This window comes from Ochlerotatus camptorhynchus, unplaced genomic scaffold (genome assembly GCF_037179485.1).
Source record: "Ochlerotatus camptorhynchus isolate MF236.1 unplaced genomic scaffold, CSIRO-AGI_Acam_v1.1 ptg000066l, whole genome shotgun sequence".
Classification (NCBI taxonomy): domain Eukaryota; kingdom Metazoa; phylum Arthropoda; class Insecta; order Diptera; family Culicidae; genus Ochlerotatus; species Ochlerotatus camptorhynchus.
Window position 1 is genome coordinate 2077859 of NW_027040556.1, and position 17082 is coordinate 2094940.

The window sequence follows — 17082 nt, forward strand, 5'->3', positions numbered from 1 at the left end:
TTCCCTTGACCAAATTTTGACCGTATCACCCTTTATGATGCTTCCACAACTCTTGAATTCGTAGCGAAAAAAGGTACCGTTTTAACCATCTTCATCTTTTTAAGGTTCCGCTCACTGCGTTCAAAGAAATCCACGCCTTTATCGGAAGTTCTGGAGATGATGTTACAGCTTGTTGGGTCTCAAGGAATGGTTGGCCAGAACCTTTATACAAATCAGAAAAGAAATTAATTTTGACAAATACCTTTTCGAAAATCAACCCATCAACAACGGAGGGATTTGCGAACATATTATTTTCGAAGTGTCAAATTTAAGTGAAAATTCACCAAATGGAACACAGCCTAAAGAACCCAATTGGCAGGTTAATGTTTCCGTCTGTTCGCAACTCTTCTAGTCAGACTTTATACACGGATTTAGAATGAATTTTTCTAACACAAATTTGTTATCAAATCAAGCTGTGAGCTTTTAAAGTCAAATTCTTCTTCTTCGTCTAAGGAAATTGCACTAAGATTTGCATAAAACTTTGCATAACTGTTTGTAATGGGTAGTCATTAAAATTTTTGAAAAAAACGGCCATATTGGATCTTATATTTATTTTTCAAAATGGTGTAAGGGAAATGGCTCTAATGTTGGCCTATGGATCTAAGATTGGGCCCAGCGCTAAAAAATTGCTGTTTATCAATTTTATCTAGATGAACGCGTCATTATAACGGCCAGTGTTGGCAAAATCAGAAATCAGTTGATATTTTTCCGCTCTTATGCGCTTGCAATATCACGCGTGATATTGGAACAAAATATCATGCTTGATATTGATTTTACAAGCTCCTCTGATATTGCGAGACTATTCACAACGTGGAAAAATCAAGCTGAGAAATAACTCGACACAAAAATGATTCTGTTGCACATCGTTCTCTTAGAAAGAGAAAGTATAGTTTGCTATCTCTTTTTACTCTTCACCGATGACAGACACGAAGTGACTGCTGCCAGCCGTTATGGAAGTTTCGGTTGCATTCGGGTGTAAAGCAAAAATCATGAAACTCAATCTCACCACAGTTTGTTGAGATTTACAGCTGGTGAGTTTTGTTAGCTTGATATTCCGAGCTGCGATATCATAGATTGCAAAATCAACCGCAGTTGATTGCTTGTTGATTTTTGTCTATGATATTTTCCCAACACTGGGGACGGTACTAATGGATATTTTTGTTCGCTATTGAAAATTTAGTTGATTGCTGAATTTACGTATGGACCCAAATTAGGGGCATTCAGGCCGACATTACATCCATTTCCCCTGTATCTGAGGAAAGTAATAGTTGATGGGGTTGTGTTGCAAAAACGGGTACTGCGCCTGGAATTTTATTTGAATTGCTGGAAAATCAGGGAATATCAGGGGATTCCGTTTTCTTCATGGAGTCGACACCCTGGTGCGGGTTGGACATTTTCTCGACTTTCCTAGGCATAGCGAATCATTGTGCTTGCCACACAATACACATATTCATGCATTGGTTGGCAAAGAAAGGTCTCAATTAAAAACTGTGGAAGTGCATCTAGAACACTGAGTTGAGAGTCGGCCAAACGCTCGCTACAGAAGTGTAGAAATCCTAGAAGAAGAAGTTTTAAAACACCCGGAATAGCTGGGAAAAGCCTTTAATTTCGATGACAAATCGAGGAAAATATATTTTCTTTTCCCGAAAATAAATTATGAATCTTGGAAACGTTTTAAGGATATTGGTATGCACTAGATTTTCAGAAGTCTTTGTAGAATTATATAGAAATTTCAATGAAAATTCCAAAGGAATTTTGAATTGAATATCAAAGGAATCCTACGGATGATGCCAAGATATTTCAGAGAAGTATACCAAACTACACACTACGAAAATCGCATGTAAATGTAGGCCCCCTGAGGACCGATTTGTTCACCTCCGCTTAACACTTAAAACTGTTCTAAGGTTTAACCGAAGGTGAAAAAATCGGCCCTGAGACTGACACATACGAGCGTCACTTTTGATATTAAATGATTAAAAACGCAACATTCAGCACCAAAACAACTTTTAGAAGATTTCCAAGATAATTGAGAGACGAGTTCCAATGCATTTAACGAGAGTTCTGAGAAGAATTCTATGACGATTCAATGAGGATTCTTGGTCGAAAATGTAATATTTAAGTATTTAAAATTAGCCCTGATAATCTTTTTAAGAGAGCTTTGTTAAAGAAATCCCGTGCACTCCAAAAGTCTCTCCAAGCACAGTGGTAGTTGTAAAGGAATTCAGGGACTATTTTTGATGTCAATTCCAAGAGAATCTGAAAGAATTTGAAAGATATTCCAAGAATAATTGCAATAGAATCAAAATTTTGCGTCAAAATGTGTTTATCTTTCGATAGTTTTTTTGTTGCTATTCTACGCATCCTACGTTTGAAAGTCCGACTCGATTTATGTTTTATCTATTTGTCTTTAAACTGTGTAAACAGTGGGGGAATTTGTGTTACACTTTATTCATACTTAAAAGCAACAATATATGATATTTGTGTCCGTGTGAAACGAATGGTTTTATAATTGTTTTCATAAAGATAATACACAGTATTCCGTCGCGACATTATTAAACTAATACTAAGAAAGTTTATGATTGAATAACAAATTAGTTCTATGAAGGTTTAGAATTTATTTATAAAACCACACACTTTTTGACTTTATCGTCAGACTTCAGAAGGTTTTTAAGACAGTATAAAGCTGAACTACTGACCCCGAATGTTATGCCCTATTAAATGCAGTATTTAAACTAAAAGGATAAATTCTTGCCATTATAAAACCACAATAAATCAGAGTGAATGGCAAACGGCTGTTGAATAGTTTCTTGGGATTTGTGACTAAACGAAGGAAAAAATCAAAAATCTTTTAATGCTTCCGATCACAAATTACACTAGTCGGTAGTGTTTAACGCTTTTTGACCATTTGACTCGCTGAATTCAAATTTGAACTCGAGAAAAACGAAAAAAAAAATCCATGAAAATAAGTATTGGCATGGAATTTTTTTCGAATACTCTACCAAGTTGGATTTATACCCAGCTCTTTGAAAAATATAATTGAATTTTGTTAAATAGAACTGGTTGAAATGATGCGTGAAAGTAGATTTTTTGGAGCACTGGCTGAAACGATGCGTGAAAAAACGTATTTTCAATTCAGCCAGGTCCATTCTACAAAATTCAAAGAGCGACTTTTGATTACCTTCGCGGTCCAAGGAAGACAACCCTACGGTCCTATGAGAGACGTGTTGGGAAAACGCGATCTCTGCTATATGCAGTCGATTTATGTGTTTCTGCAAATGTCTAGTATAATAATTTAATGTTTTTGTCTTTTGCCTAACTTTATTAGCTTTTGTTTGTGTTTAGAGATGAACTAGCCTAAGGCTAAAAATCTCTTAAATAAAGAATTAAAAAAAAAAGCTTTTGTTTGTCCTGTCCCTCTTTTCGATGAGGCTCATCATTGCCCACCGGTTACCATAATCGGTTGAATTCCAGACGAATCTAGAACCGCACTACCGTTCATACTGGTGACAACGTTCTGAAGAGACAACAAAACCCCACCTCCAAGCATCTCTCCTGATCCTATCCTTCGACAATGTACCCCTCTATCCTCGGGTAAGCAGCGAGTATTCGGCCCAACCCACACTTAACTTGGAATTAAGTGACTTTTGCTACAATCAATTAATTATGAATCATCGGCTCCGTTAAGCTAACGCTAATGAGTCTTTAAAATAAACGATCTGGATCAAAAAATAAAAACGTTAAACTTTTGATTATTTTTGATGAAGCACCAGCTTTAGACCCCCTCTCTCTTGTAGCGTATTTTTCTGCATGGCTGGTCACCCTCCATTAGCTTAGTCGATAAAGGCGTAGCTACAAAGCTAGACCATGCCGGAGGTGGCAGGGTCCAATTTCCGGACCGGTCTAGGGATTTCTCGACTTCCCTGGGCATAGAGTATGATTGTACTTGCCACACAGTTATACTAATGCGAAAATGGTAGCAGACATCAAAAGCTCTCAATTAATAACTGTGGAAGTGAATCTAGAACACTAAGTTGAGAGCACGCAATAATCTTGATCAAGCTTGAAAATTGAAAAAGAAGAAGAAGAAGAAGATGGTCACCCTAAAATGCTTCGTCATTTATGCATCTTCCCTTATCGATGTCCTCAATGACCGTAATTTGCAATTAATCAAAGCTAATTTTCAGAAAGATCTTCTACTTCAACTCAACAATTTGTGACCACCAAGCTCAAATATATTGGCAGGCTAAACTTCAGGATTGAACGTAAAATGAAAATTATTTGCTTTAGCAGAAAAAAATATGATAAATTTAAAAATACAACCAGGCATTTGCCTCCTTTGCCCCTCTCAAATCTGGCCCAGCATCTGATGAAAGGGCCGTCCATGAATTATATTCATTGGGACGCAACTTGAAAATTCTAACTGTTTTGACTGATGATTTTCGATATTGAAATGTTCTACAAAATTGTAGAACTCATAATTTCCGTAATATTTGCTGAAGAATCAAATTTGCTAGCATGCAGATTTCATTGAGATATGAAGCCGCAGCGAATTTGTCCCGAATGACACGCTTAACATCATCGTATTTCTCTAGCACCAACCATAGATTGCATCCCGGGACTTCTGGTGGAAGCTCGTACACTCTCACGAATTTAAATGTGCCTCCCGCGTTCCTGGACTAATTTCCCATCGACATAATGGAACTTAATTGTACTTGGTTATGCAACAAGCAATGAAGCATCGATTCCTCTGACTTGAACTTTATGAACAAAGATTTCTCCTCCACTATCCCGTATGAATAAATAAATACAGGGTTGGTAGGGATCATCAGCACACTTAGAAACATCTAATTTTACACGTGACGGAATCCACCTTTGACACAAAGGATGAGACGTAAACAAACATTTCATGTAAAATTAAGTGCTCCGAGACTGAAAAGTTTGTTATTCAACGAAAAGTACGTTTGATTGAGCTGAATTTCACGTCTATTATGACTCAATTCTATGTCAAAATTGACGCTCGTATATGTCAGTCTCAGAGCATCTAAATTTACATGATTTTTTCTAAGTATGAGGGTATCATTTGACCTGGAACTGGACGACTGGAGTGGTATGACAACCGGAGTCTAGGAGGGAATAAACACTATCATTTTCTTTATCCTACCGATTCGATTGTGGTGGTGTGAATTCTACTTCAACAGTTGCAGCGAGATTGACGCGCCCTTCTTAACAAACCATCCTTAGGAAGGAAGCATAATAAGTATTGCGAATTGCGTTATTCGATTTGTTGGGTCGTATCGTTGGAAGGAGATTCTTGAATTCCCGTGGATTTCGTGTAAGTGTCTCTGCTTACGGGTCCGCCCCTCCGTTTTATCCCTTCATACAGCGATATTGTGAATTCAGATCGGTAGCTCAAATTGATCTTGCTGCATACAAGACACCCAACAAACAATTTGAGTTGATCAAGAGCTGAATAAGCAATTTTTTAGCTGAAGAAGCTCGTTTTTGCCTCAATAAGCTCTTATTCAACATTCAATGTTTGTTGGGCAGGATCTTTGAAGGGATGGTGGCTACCTTACATACATACAATCATATATTTTGGAAAACAAATTTAAGCTACGTAGCCTGTGACCCTCTCCCTAGAAAGTGTACATGGTTTTTGAACGGCATGCATTGGTTGGCATTGAAAGCGCACAATTCAAGAACTCTAAGATGAGAGCAGGCGAAAGCTCATTTGAGAGCGTCAAAGACAGTAAGAAGAAGAAAATGCCGTTTCCTATCTGTTTACCACGGAGCGATGTGATTCTTTCTTCAAAAACCCTCATGAGAATAGGTTTTTAGTTTTGCTAGGCTAAATAAATCTGAAATGAATTGCCTCATTTTTTTCAAATCTCTGGTAGAAGGACATCGCAAACTTATCGACTAAAGTCCTGCAACTTTAGAATCGGTACAGCGCTCCTAGTGGTCGGTTCTGGAATCTTTTGACAGACGTTTGTTTACAATAAAATCCTGTGCAAAAATAAAATTTTTTTTTTTTTATTTCTTGAAATGCCACGCGATGGAAGAAAATAGAAAAGAATTAATTTTGCACACAAGATGTGAAAACCCGACATGGTCCGGAACGAGGATAGCAAAGGAGTTGAAAATGGCCGAAACCACCGTCTGTACAGTGTTGAATCGTTTGTCTGTTTGCCGGAAGGTGCAATCAAGGTGTCGAAGTACTCAGTACAGTTCGGAATATACGCATTCGGGAAGGTTTCTTCAAGTATCGGGCCATTAAGCAACCAAACCGAACCGTAAAGCAAAACATCAAGGCAAAAACGTGGGTCCGAAAGCTGTATGACAATATGAACGGACAGTTATACATCAATGCATGCCTGAAAAAAACGTGTAAAGGCTGACTAAAAGTGAATTGGAGTTTGATCAAAGTAGTCGATCGCGTTCAGAAATAACGTCAAATGGAACTCGACAGAAGAAAAAATATTGTGCTCAAGCACCGAAAAAAACGGGAGTGGTCCGGTTCCAAGCTGGCTTAAGTGCTGAAGATGCCGAGAACAACAGTTTGTCGAGTGCTCAAAACCTACGAGGAAACCCTGAGAGTGGAAAGGAATCTGCGGACCTACGAAAAAACTGGAACCAGGGATCGTTGAGGTGCATTAAAGCAAACCCCGATCTTTCGATCCAAGATGTGTCCAGAAGATACAACGCCAACTTTCAAAGGATACAAGTCGTACAAAGCCAGTAAACATCCGAACCGGCACATGAAGCAGAATTCCGTAACCAAAAAGCGTACAATGCTCTTGTACGACCGTGTTTTGACGAAACACAAGGGCTGCACTTTGATCGAAGACAAAACATACGTCAAACTCGATTTTAAGCAGCTTCCCGGTCAAAAGTTTTACACCGCGACCGGCACGGGAACATTCAAGTTAGTGTTTGCCATGATTTGGTAAGCGATTTGCAGTTGTGACCTGAAAACGGAACCATTCGTCACATCCTCAACGATGACATCCCAAGTTTACATCGAAGAAGGCCTGTAAAAGCGTGTATTGCCGTTCATCCGCAAGCATTGGGGCAAAGTCATATTTTGGCCCGATTTGGCCAGCTGCCACTACTCCAAGGTGGCTCTGGAGTGCTATGCTGCCAAAAAGATCGATTTGGTCCCCAAGCTAATGAATACTCCGAATTGTCCGGAATTTTGACCAATCGAAAAATACTGAGCAATTTCAAAGCAGTTTGTGCAGAAGTTGATGGCACGTATCAAGCCCAAAGTTCGAGTTTTCGTTCGAGACTATTAAAAATCGCAAAAGTCATATTGTACAAATTATTTTCTAATGTATGAATTTAGTTTTTAAATTGAACGGATGGTGTATTTTTTAGAATTAAAATAAGCTTTAAAATGCAAAAAAAAAGGTATCCAGAAGTAAGCATTTACATCTGATTTACGTTCGAACATTCTGGGTATTTGTTACAAAATAGTTAAATATACGCCTAAATGTAGGCAATCACAACAGTTTGTCGCAAAATCTGACTTTAGATTCAACTTCAGCGACTAAAAATTAAGTACGTTAAATAATGTCACCGAACACAGCACCAGAATAAATGCTGATTCCGACAGGATGATCACCCAAGTAACATTACATGTTTGATCGAGGTTTAAAAGCGTTATAGAAGACTAAATCATGGTCTACAGAACCCTCATAAAACCCAAATTGTTACTTGGGTAGGAACAGTAAAAAGTTGCATATTTTATCACTTCCACAACGTTGTACATTTGGAGTGGTTAGGGGAAACGTTTCAAAAGTACTATTTTAAACTACTTAATTAAATATTAAACAAATGATCTTATAACAATATCATGAAAAAGGATTGTTGAGAAACGAAAATTGAACGGTGTAGTAATCATTTCACCCTGTTTTACAGAACTCCATAACTTCCATAATAATCTAGGATTTTTCATCAGCAGCAGGTTTGAAGCATTCAACTGGTTTTAAGGTTAACAATATTAAATACTACCATATGTATTTTAGTTTAGTTCTCTTATCCAATTACATTCTTTTGCTGGAATTTGCTGAATCGATAAATAGCATCTGACAATCTTCACTTATTTTCTATCGACTCGCGTGTAACTCTGTTTTACAGATTTAACTTAACTTAACAACTTTTAACATATTTAACAACAGCATGTTCTTCCTGAGTCGTTGGCTTGCTTTGAACAAGAATAAACTGAACAGGTAACTCAAAAAATAAAATAACATCGAAAAAAATAACACCAGAAAACATTTCAACCAAACTCTTTTCTCTTACCTATGATATTACTTAGTTTTTTCCCAGTGAAATTCGCAGCCAAACAACCAGCTTCTCTAAAAGTCCAAAACCGTCATACCGCCGTCTGTCTAATCAGCGCACACATTCGCAGGCACGGAGCCCATTTGCTGCCGTTGTCGTTGTAGTTCCTTCGCTTGCTTGCCTGCTCTAGCAAGCGGGTATTATTTTCGGGGCTGGGTCTTTTGGGTGATTATAATTAGACAACACACACCACGCACCGGTCAGTCGTCAGTGGTGCCACTATTTGGACTCTTGGAGTCCTAGACCTGGGACGAGGAGGAGGAGGAGGAGACACCACCACACACACTTTCAGCACTGATTTCTCCAAGTTTCTCCAGGTCCAGGTTCCTCCGACACGCGGGGTCCAAGTTAAGTCAGTCCAACACTACACTCTAATGAGCTACACCCCACTCCTCACTCTTCTTCGAGCCGCGTTTGGGGGAGGTGCAACCTCTCTTCACAGTAACAGTTTCTAGTCCAGTCCGGGGGTTGCGTTGGGTCACACTTCGGGATTGATTATCGAGTATTGCACATTATTTTTTAATAATAATATTCAATCACTGTTGGTCCAGACTGTGTTTTGCTAGGGGTTCTTACATCGCTGAAACTCGCATGAACTCACTTTCTCACAATTGAACTTTTTGGATTTTTTTTTCTCTGAAGGGGAAACAAGATTTGCAAACTGTTCTTATTTTTTTTCCGAAATCGTTGAAAATCGATGAATTCAGAAACTAACAAACTAACAAAATCATGCAGTTTTTGTGTTTAGATTTATCTCTCCGGTTGATGTTCGGCGGTGGAGAAGATATGAGCTTCCAGGACGTGGGTTTGGTTTCCGAAACGTTGTTGAAAATTGTTCTCTTTCGTATCACTCGCTCCAGTTGTGAATAATTCCGCTTCCGCTTTAATTATCGATTAATTTTAACACGGTGCACATTTTTTGGCAATTTTACTTTCCCTATCATTCACCTCTCCGCGGCTCCTTGCGGGGGTCGTCGTGGTCCACATTATATTTTTTTCTTCTCCCTGGTATGGTTAATTATTATATATTGTGGTTGCTGCTGTTGGTGCAGCCGCTCCCGACGACGACTGCTTCTTCTCGAGATGGTTCACTTCTTCCTCCACTTCGTCTTCACCTTCTTCTTCTTATTCGTGTTCAGCGCTAGGTGACGATACGGATTGCAAATTTGTGTGGTTTTAAATATGTTGAAATTTTTACTTATAATGGAAAAAATAAGAAATTTGACGCCGGTATTTTTGGCATCGCGCGACGGACGGCGATAACACGCGTATTAACAACGACGCTAGAACAGCGTGACTGAGCGTCATTATGCGCTAAAAAGAAACACTGACCGCTGGGTAATTACATACATACGTACATACACGAGGCACGGCGGCAGTGGCGATATGTGGGGACGACCTGGGCCAGCGATCCAGAACCAGGCAGATTTTTTCCCCCCAAATGCAACACACACCGAAGAGTCCGAACGACCGAAAAAGACCTGACGGGGGTAGGCGAGCTCCGCTGCACACACAAAAAAAGAATCCCTCTTTTCCAACTGCGTTTTGCGGATCGGGAAAAAATTTATCATTTTCCGAGTTTTCCCTGTTTGGCGGAAAAAATCCTCCATCACCCGTTCCCGGAACGGGGAAGCGGGAGGCTGAGGCAACAACAACAACGGCTGCAAAAAAACGCCATCCCCTTCTATGTATGCAACCCGCATGGCACGCTGCTGCTGCTGATGGAAAAAAAGCGAAATCCTGCACCCGATTCGAACCGTTTTTTAGGTGGGGGTTCTCGCTCTCTTTCTCATGGGGATCTCTCGCGCGGCCGTCCGACCGACCGGCCTCGGAGTGAGTAGCTGGCCTCTGCCTGCCTGTTTATACATAAATTTTTCCGAAACGAAAAATTCGAATTTCACCCCCTCCCCGCGCTCGCACAAATCGATTGTTTGTCACCTAACCACCACCGAGAGCGAGAGAAAGCACGCCGTGCTCCCACCGGGAGAGCCCAGGTGGAAAGCGCGGAAAATCACCCCCCCCCCCCGCTTGAAGATAAAAAAAAAACAGCAATCCATACACATATATTTCATCAATACATTTTTCCCTGGCGCAAGCGTCCGATTGTGTTTGCGAGAGGGATCGGAGGGCAACTCGCTATTTTTTTGTAGTCCTTTTTTCCGCTCCGCCTTTTGCATACACACAGAGACACCGTCGCGACTCGCGCGACCCTCCGTCATCCGTCGTCGTGGTGGTCTGGCGGAAGTCAATTCCATCCTTGCCAAGGACCTTGAGGTCGTCAAATCTGTGGATTCTTGACCCTTTGATTCGAAAAACAAAGCACATCTTCTCGAAAGCCCTTGGGGGCTATCTAGGGATCTATTCATTCATTAGACCTCCCATTGACCGCCTAAGCCGATGCATGTGTGCTGCATTGCCCTGCAAAATGCACCACCCATACACGCACTTCTCCGATCATCGCACACGCATTCACGCACGCATGCAGCTGGTGTGTTAGTAGTTCTAGTTTTCCCCCCGCTTTTCACCGGCAGAGGGCCTATATGCTTGCCGGTCATAACTAACTTTGTTTTGATACCTACATAGGAGTTTTTTCCTTCTTCGCGAACAAAAATCGCGGGCAAATCGAAAACAAAAAAAAATCCTACATGCACATGCAGCGCCGTGGTCCTGATGCAATCGGAGACTGGGCAAGGGCAAGAGGGTGACGTCAGGGAGTGCTTCCAACCGAGAGCCATGGCCAGTAGGAATCAGCATGCATTCTACACGGTCATCGTCGCAGGTGGTGGTGGTGGCCGGAGAAGATGAATGTGCAAATGTTGGACAAGGTATAGGTACCCGGTGCTAAAACTGATGCTGAAGGAAAATGTTGCGAAGCGATTTGGCGCTGACCACCGAGTCAAAAGGGAGAGTTTATGTGAAATGTGTTTTGATGCTGCCATGTGGGCCAATGTTTATCGATGGTATGATAAAGCTTGCTTCAATCAGGAATCCGGAAGTTAGAAATCAGCTCTATCTCGGGATTGGTTAGAAAAAATATCATGTAGTCAAAAGCTTGTTTATTTAGGAGGACAAGTGAATTTACATTGTAAAAATCCAGGCTTCCATGGTCAATGATTCAAAAATTTCCCCTGTATTACAAGTTAAAAAAAAACCAATAGAATTTGTGACGTAGACTACATCTAACGGGAAGGTACAGTGGGTAAATCTAAAATTGCAACCGTCACGAAAATGTGTTGGGTTTTGAACGCTTATAAATGTGTCGTTAATAGATGAAATTGAAATCTAAATACACCAGTTGAAAGGAAATAACCCAACAAACAGTGACCTATTGAAGAAACGGCTTCTTAACGATTTTATTCAACTGCACGCTTAATAATACTTGTACTATTTTTAATAAGAGCTTTTTTTTCCTTTGATTTGTTTTCCGACGATCTTGTTTTCCGTGCTGAGCACCAATGCTACCGACGCCAAGGAGACAACTCCCGTCGGAATAGCGGATCGTATGGTTGGTGTAGCGACGGTATATTAGGTCCCTGTATACTTGGGCGAGAAGGGTACCCGAGCAAAACTGGAGATCAAATTTAAATCAAAATTTGTTGCTATGATGTAACTTATTTTGAATACTCCAGTTGATCTCATTTTGGTTGACTTAACGGTTTTTTTTTTTTTTTTTTATAAAAGTTTAGTTTTTATTGTCAGTGTTTTTACAATTAGTTTTCTATATCTAGATGAAAATTCAACTCAGCTACATCAATTCTACCGTTACTTCCATTAACAAAGCAGATGTAATTAATAAAAAGTTTAAGAATTTGCACACGTTTCTCTGCTGCAGGACCGTTCAAGCCGGGCCAACACGGGTGCAGGTGCAGAATTTATGGAGGAGAGTTTCCGCCGTTTGATTGTCACAATGTGTGCAGTTCTCGTCCGCCACACGCTGCATCACAAAAAATAGCTTGCGATGCTCGATCTTCTCATTGACCAGGAGGTACAGTTTCGTCCGCTGCGCTGAAGTGAGCTGCTTCGCCGCAATGTTGCGCCACGTGCGCGGCCAGTTGGTTGTCGGGCTATTACGTTCCACCCTTGGCAGGTCGGTTTGGAGAACGAAATGTCGGTGGATTTGATCGGCGGAGGGGTTTTGTTGGATTTGGTGGGGAATTTGGGATAAACTAGATAGGATTATTTTGAGGTCAGGAAGATCTATAGAGATTGCTGGGCGGGGATTTACGTGGAGCAGAAGGGATCTATAATAAGGAAGGGAATCGATCTCACGAAGGTGCCGGTTAATGGCCAACGACTTACATTTTAGTGCTGGTAGATGCAACTTCAGTCCTCCGTTTTTTCTGCTCCGTGCTAGCTGCATCATTGGGACGTGGGCCACCATTCCTCTCCACAGGAAGGTACCCATCGTTGATGTAGTTTTCGCCGTGTGCTTGGCAAGGGGCGGCAGTATCGACGACAGGTACCATATCCTGGAGGTGCCGAACGTGTTCAGCATGATGACTCATTGGTGCAACGTTAGTGTCCGTAGAGAGTGCAACCACATTTGCTGCGCGAACTTCCCTACCTGTGCATCCCAGTTCAACGTCGTCATCAGGCGAATTGAGTTTGCGAAGACAACACCCAGAATTTTGACTACATTCGCAGTTTGCAGCCACGGGGTGATGATCGCGTTGCCTTTGCAAAACCCAACGTCAATGGCAATAGTCTTCCGCAAGTTCAATTTGGCGCCGGCGGCTAGCTCGAAGCGAGTGAACAGACCATTCATCGCCTCGATTTGCCCGACCGATGTGACGATGACGCTGATATCATCCGCGTAGGCCACTAGCAACTCATTTCCGCACGCTTGCTCGAGTCTGACCACCAGTGGGTGGAGGTACAGTACGAAGAGGTGCATGGACAACGGGTCCCCTTACCGTACGGAGCGTTGGATTTCGAAAGGGCGAGCTGCCGTGAGGTTGAGCGATTGGCAATCTGCGCCAGCAGAGCGATGAGATTCTCGTTGAATCCGAGGGAGCGCATGGTCGAGAAGAGAAATGAGTGCCGGACCCGATCGAACGCATGATCGAGATCGTAGCTTATGAGCTTCCCGGCCCGGCTGGCGATCCGATCTTTCAGAGCAAGGGTGGCTTGGAAGATGTTTCGCTCGGAGTTAGAGCATTTCTGTCCATCGCTCAGCACGTGGTGGGCTCTCATCACCCGCTCTAGCCTGGTCTTGATAATGCGGGAGAACAGTTTGTAATCGCTGTTGAGCAGCGAGATCGGACGGTAGGATCGTGCCGTGTTGTCTCCTCCTCTCTTTTTAACCAGCACGATAATGCCTTCCACAAATGCGGCGGGAAGATTGCCGGTGAGCGCTTCGTTGAGCAGCAGGTTCAGCTCTCGGTGGATAACGTCGAACATGCGGTAATAAAACTCTCGCGGGATGCCGTCGCAGCCGGGAGACTTTCTGGGAGCACTTGTTGTTATTGCCGACAGAATTTCTGCCGTGGTGATTTCGCTCGTGCAGGCTTCATTCAGTGGGTCGTTCGGCGGAACGGCTATCTCACAAACGAAGCTGTTGTCGTCTCCACCGTTTGCTTCTTCCGAGTAGAGCTCGGAGAAATAGCCCAGCATAGGCCAGTTGTGTGATGACGGTTCTCTTTCTCCGCCTCTCCCCCAACTGAAATATCGACAGTGGTTCCCCCGCCACGTGCGTTTGGTTGATCCGCATGAACGTATGGGAGAAATTACGCTGCAGTGCCAACATTTCCCCTTTCAATCGATTGATCGTGGTTATCAGTTCTGGGTGCTGGTAATACCCGTCGTACGCTAACCGTAGCTCCGCATAGAGGCGCTGGTGTGCGCTGTAGAATTCGTCGAAAACTTCTCGAGATTTCCACTTAAAGAAGGCTTAGCGTACGAGAGCCACCATTCCATCCATGACCCGTAGTTCCTGCGTTGGCGCGTCCAATATTGCCACTTATATTGGAACTCCCCAACGCTTTCGTCAGTTAGAAGGTGGGGTCGAAGTGACCAGAATCCACGGCCGTGTTCGTGTCCAAGTTGGGGGAGGCATATTCGGAGTGTCAGCGCTTTGTGGTCGGTGAACGAGCAGACATGCGTATGTGCTGCTCGCAGGTGATCGCGCAAAACGCTGCTGACATAAATGCGGTCGAGGCTCGATTGAGCATTTCTGCTGACGTAGGTGAAGCCTGTATCGCGTGGACAAAGCTTTTCCCACACATCGTGCAGCTGGAGCTGCTGCACAGCTGTTTTGAGTGAGGGGCTTGTGTTGGGGCTACTTGAATCGCATGCTCGCAGCACACAATTAAAGTCACCAGCCAGAATCACATGCTGTGTCCGATGACGGAGGTCCCATTAAAGAAATCCTTCCGAGCTGCGCGCTGCGAAGAGCCGGAGAGAGCGTAAACGTTGCAGATAGTTGTATCTTGCACTCTCAGCGCAAGCAGTCGGCCGTCCAGACTTCGTTCGACGTGAGTGGCATGGATGTGTTCCTTCAGAGCAATAGCTGTACCTCTTCTCATGTGGTCTACATTGGCGAAAACGACGAAGCCAGGCAAGGAGAGCTGCTCGTTTTCAACCTCTTGCAGACACACAATATCGAGGTTTTGGCTACTGATGAAGGTTCGGAGTGCATTTAGTTTTGTAGGGTTCGTGATGGTGCCGATGTTGATGGAAGCAACGTTGTAGGATGTGAGAGCCATTGATGGGAGCTCCACCCTGCTTTTCGTCCTCGCTGGTCCGGCGCGGTTTCTTTGCTCGGCGGTCGGCCCTGTCCCGCCTGCTACTCGTGGATGTGGAAGATTCGTCGGTTTCGTTGCCATTCCCGCTCTTGCTCTGCGATCGCAGCGTCTTGAACAGGTCAACCGTAGCCGTGCTGGTGTTGGCTGGTTGGGCAGTTACCGATGGCACTCGTTGCGACGACGACATTTGCGCTAGTAGTGGTTGCGGACACAGGGACGCTACAGCTGTTGCGGCCTGGCTACTACTCTGCGCATTCGTGTCCGTCTGCTTCGGCAATTCGGGAAATGCACCCAACGTTGCCGTTGGTGGTGCGGTAGGTTTCGGCTTGACTGGTTTCGGACCAGCTGGTTTTGGTTGCGGTCGTGGACCCGTTTGCTTCGTCACGTTAGCGTAGCTCTTCTGGACCAGAAGCTTTTTGTTCTGGACACATGATATGCCAGTGTGCGCTTGCTCGTGACAGTGGCGACAGGATTGAAGCTGTCCCTTGTAAACGACAAGTGCTCGTTCGCCGTCGATGGTGACCCACGAGTCAATATTTTTCTTCACGAGCATTCGAGCAGACCATATGCCGAGCGAAATACCACCGAAATCGTAGCCTTCACCCCACATTAGCTCGGGAATCGATAACACCTCACCGAACGCGCTCAGGAACTCTACCACTTTCTCTTCGGACACGTCTTCGGGCAGGTCATGCACCTTCACTTTCACACTCCATGGTAATACGAAGCTTGTGCTTCTTTTCGTCCAGTTCAACTTCGTGCTTCTCGTCATGATTGTCAACGATTTTTTGTGCTAACGCCAGGTCATTGACCTTGACGAAAGCACATGCTCCTCCGCGGTGGCACTGTAGTCTCTGCACGTCTTCTTTCTTCAGGCCGAGCACTGAACGGCAGAAGCCGTGCACTTTCTCGAACGACGGCTTCACGGGGAAACTCGAATAGTCAATCTTGAAAGTGTTTTCACGCCTCATCGCGGACACTGCACACGCGACGCGGCACGATACAGATAGCAAAGCGAAAAAATATCTTCAACGGCTTGACTTTTGAAATAGCGCTAAAACGACAAGAAAAACACGTCCGCGCGTCTCAGAAGCTGAGCGATAACTGTTAACACAGCAAAAAGGAGAGTACGGAAATCTTTTGATTACTGATTTTGCATTCATAACTGAATACGGGGCTGGCGTAAATGGTTAGCATCCATGCTTCTCACGCTTAAAGACTTGAGCTCGAATCTCAACCCGGGAAAGTTACGCATGACCTAAAATGTGTTAAACAAAACAAATAAACAATAATCGTTAGTTCAACTACAGATGACTTTAAATTAAATTTTAAACAAGACGTTAACAGCAGAACTTCAAGTTAAGTTGCTTTCATTAAGAAAGTCTTGACTGCATATAATGAAGCACAATGTGATATAAGACTTATGTCGCAACAATTGAAATCAAAATGAGTTTTCATTCTGATAGGAATTGCAAACTTTAATATCGATTTGCTTTCATTTTGTTAACCGACTTTGCTCGGGTAGAGCCTGCTCTAAAGGTATGTTTAAGTGTTGGGTCTATGGAGATTTTGTGCAGGTTCTCAACCTCTGGTTCCAACCCAGTGGACTGTGAACACAGAGGAGAGCGACTGATCGGTAGCCCTAGCGAGGAGCTGGTTTGCCTCCTCTAGGAGGAACACTCCGTCGCTCGATCCAGTTTTTTTTCTTCATCTACATTTCACCTCATCGAAGTGTGGTATGAACGATAGACCGCGGTCAATTCGAATTCCCAAAATCTTAACGGTTTTAGTTTTATACTGCGGGAGGGCCTATGTACTATGTCCTGGACAGAACGCTTGTTGATGGTGCTCGAGAAGGTTGTGGTCGATCAGAATGCTCATGAGTCGACGGTTAATCATCCGCTCCATGATTTTGAAGCTGCAATTATTGAGCGGAAATCCCCCGATGTTTTTG

General features: G+C 43.1%; 1 protein-coding gene across 4 annotated transcripts in view; it reads right to left on the minus strand.

Annotated features, from left to right (window-relative positions):
* The window catches only part of pros (prospero), a 444583-nt gene that overhangs the window by 308773 nt on the left and 118728 nt on the right, over positions 1-17082 (minus strand). The window contains exon 1 of one of the 4 annotated variants that reach the window (XM_065216654.1): positions 8344-9564. The exons of the other annotated variants lie outside the window; for them this stretch is intronic. The gene's annotated coding sequence lies outside the window, so the exon portion shown is untranslated. Of the gene's footprint in view, positions 1-8343; positions 9565-17082 lie in introns of those variants that run through there. 4 annotated transcript variants of the gene reach the window in all.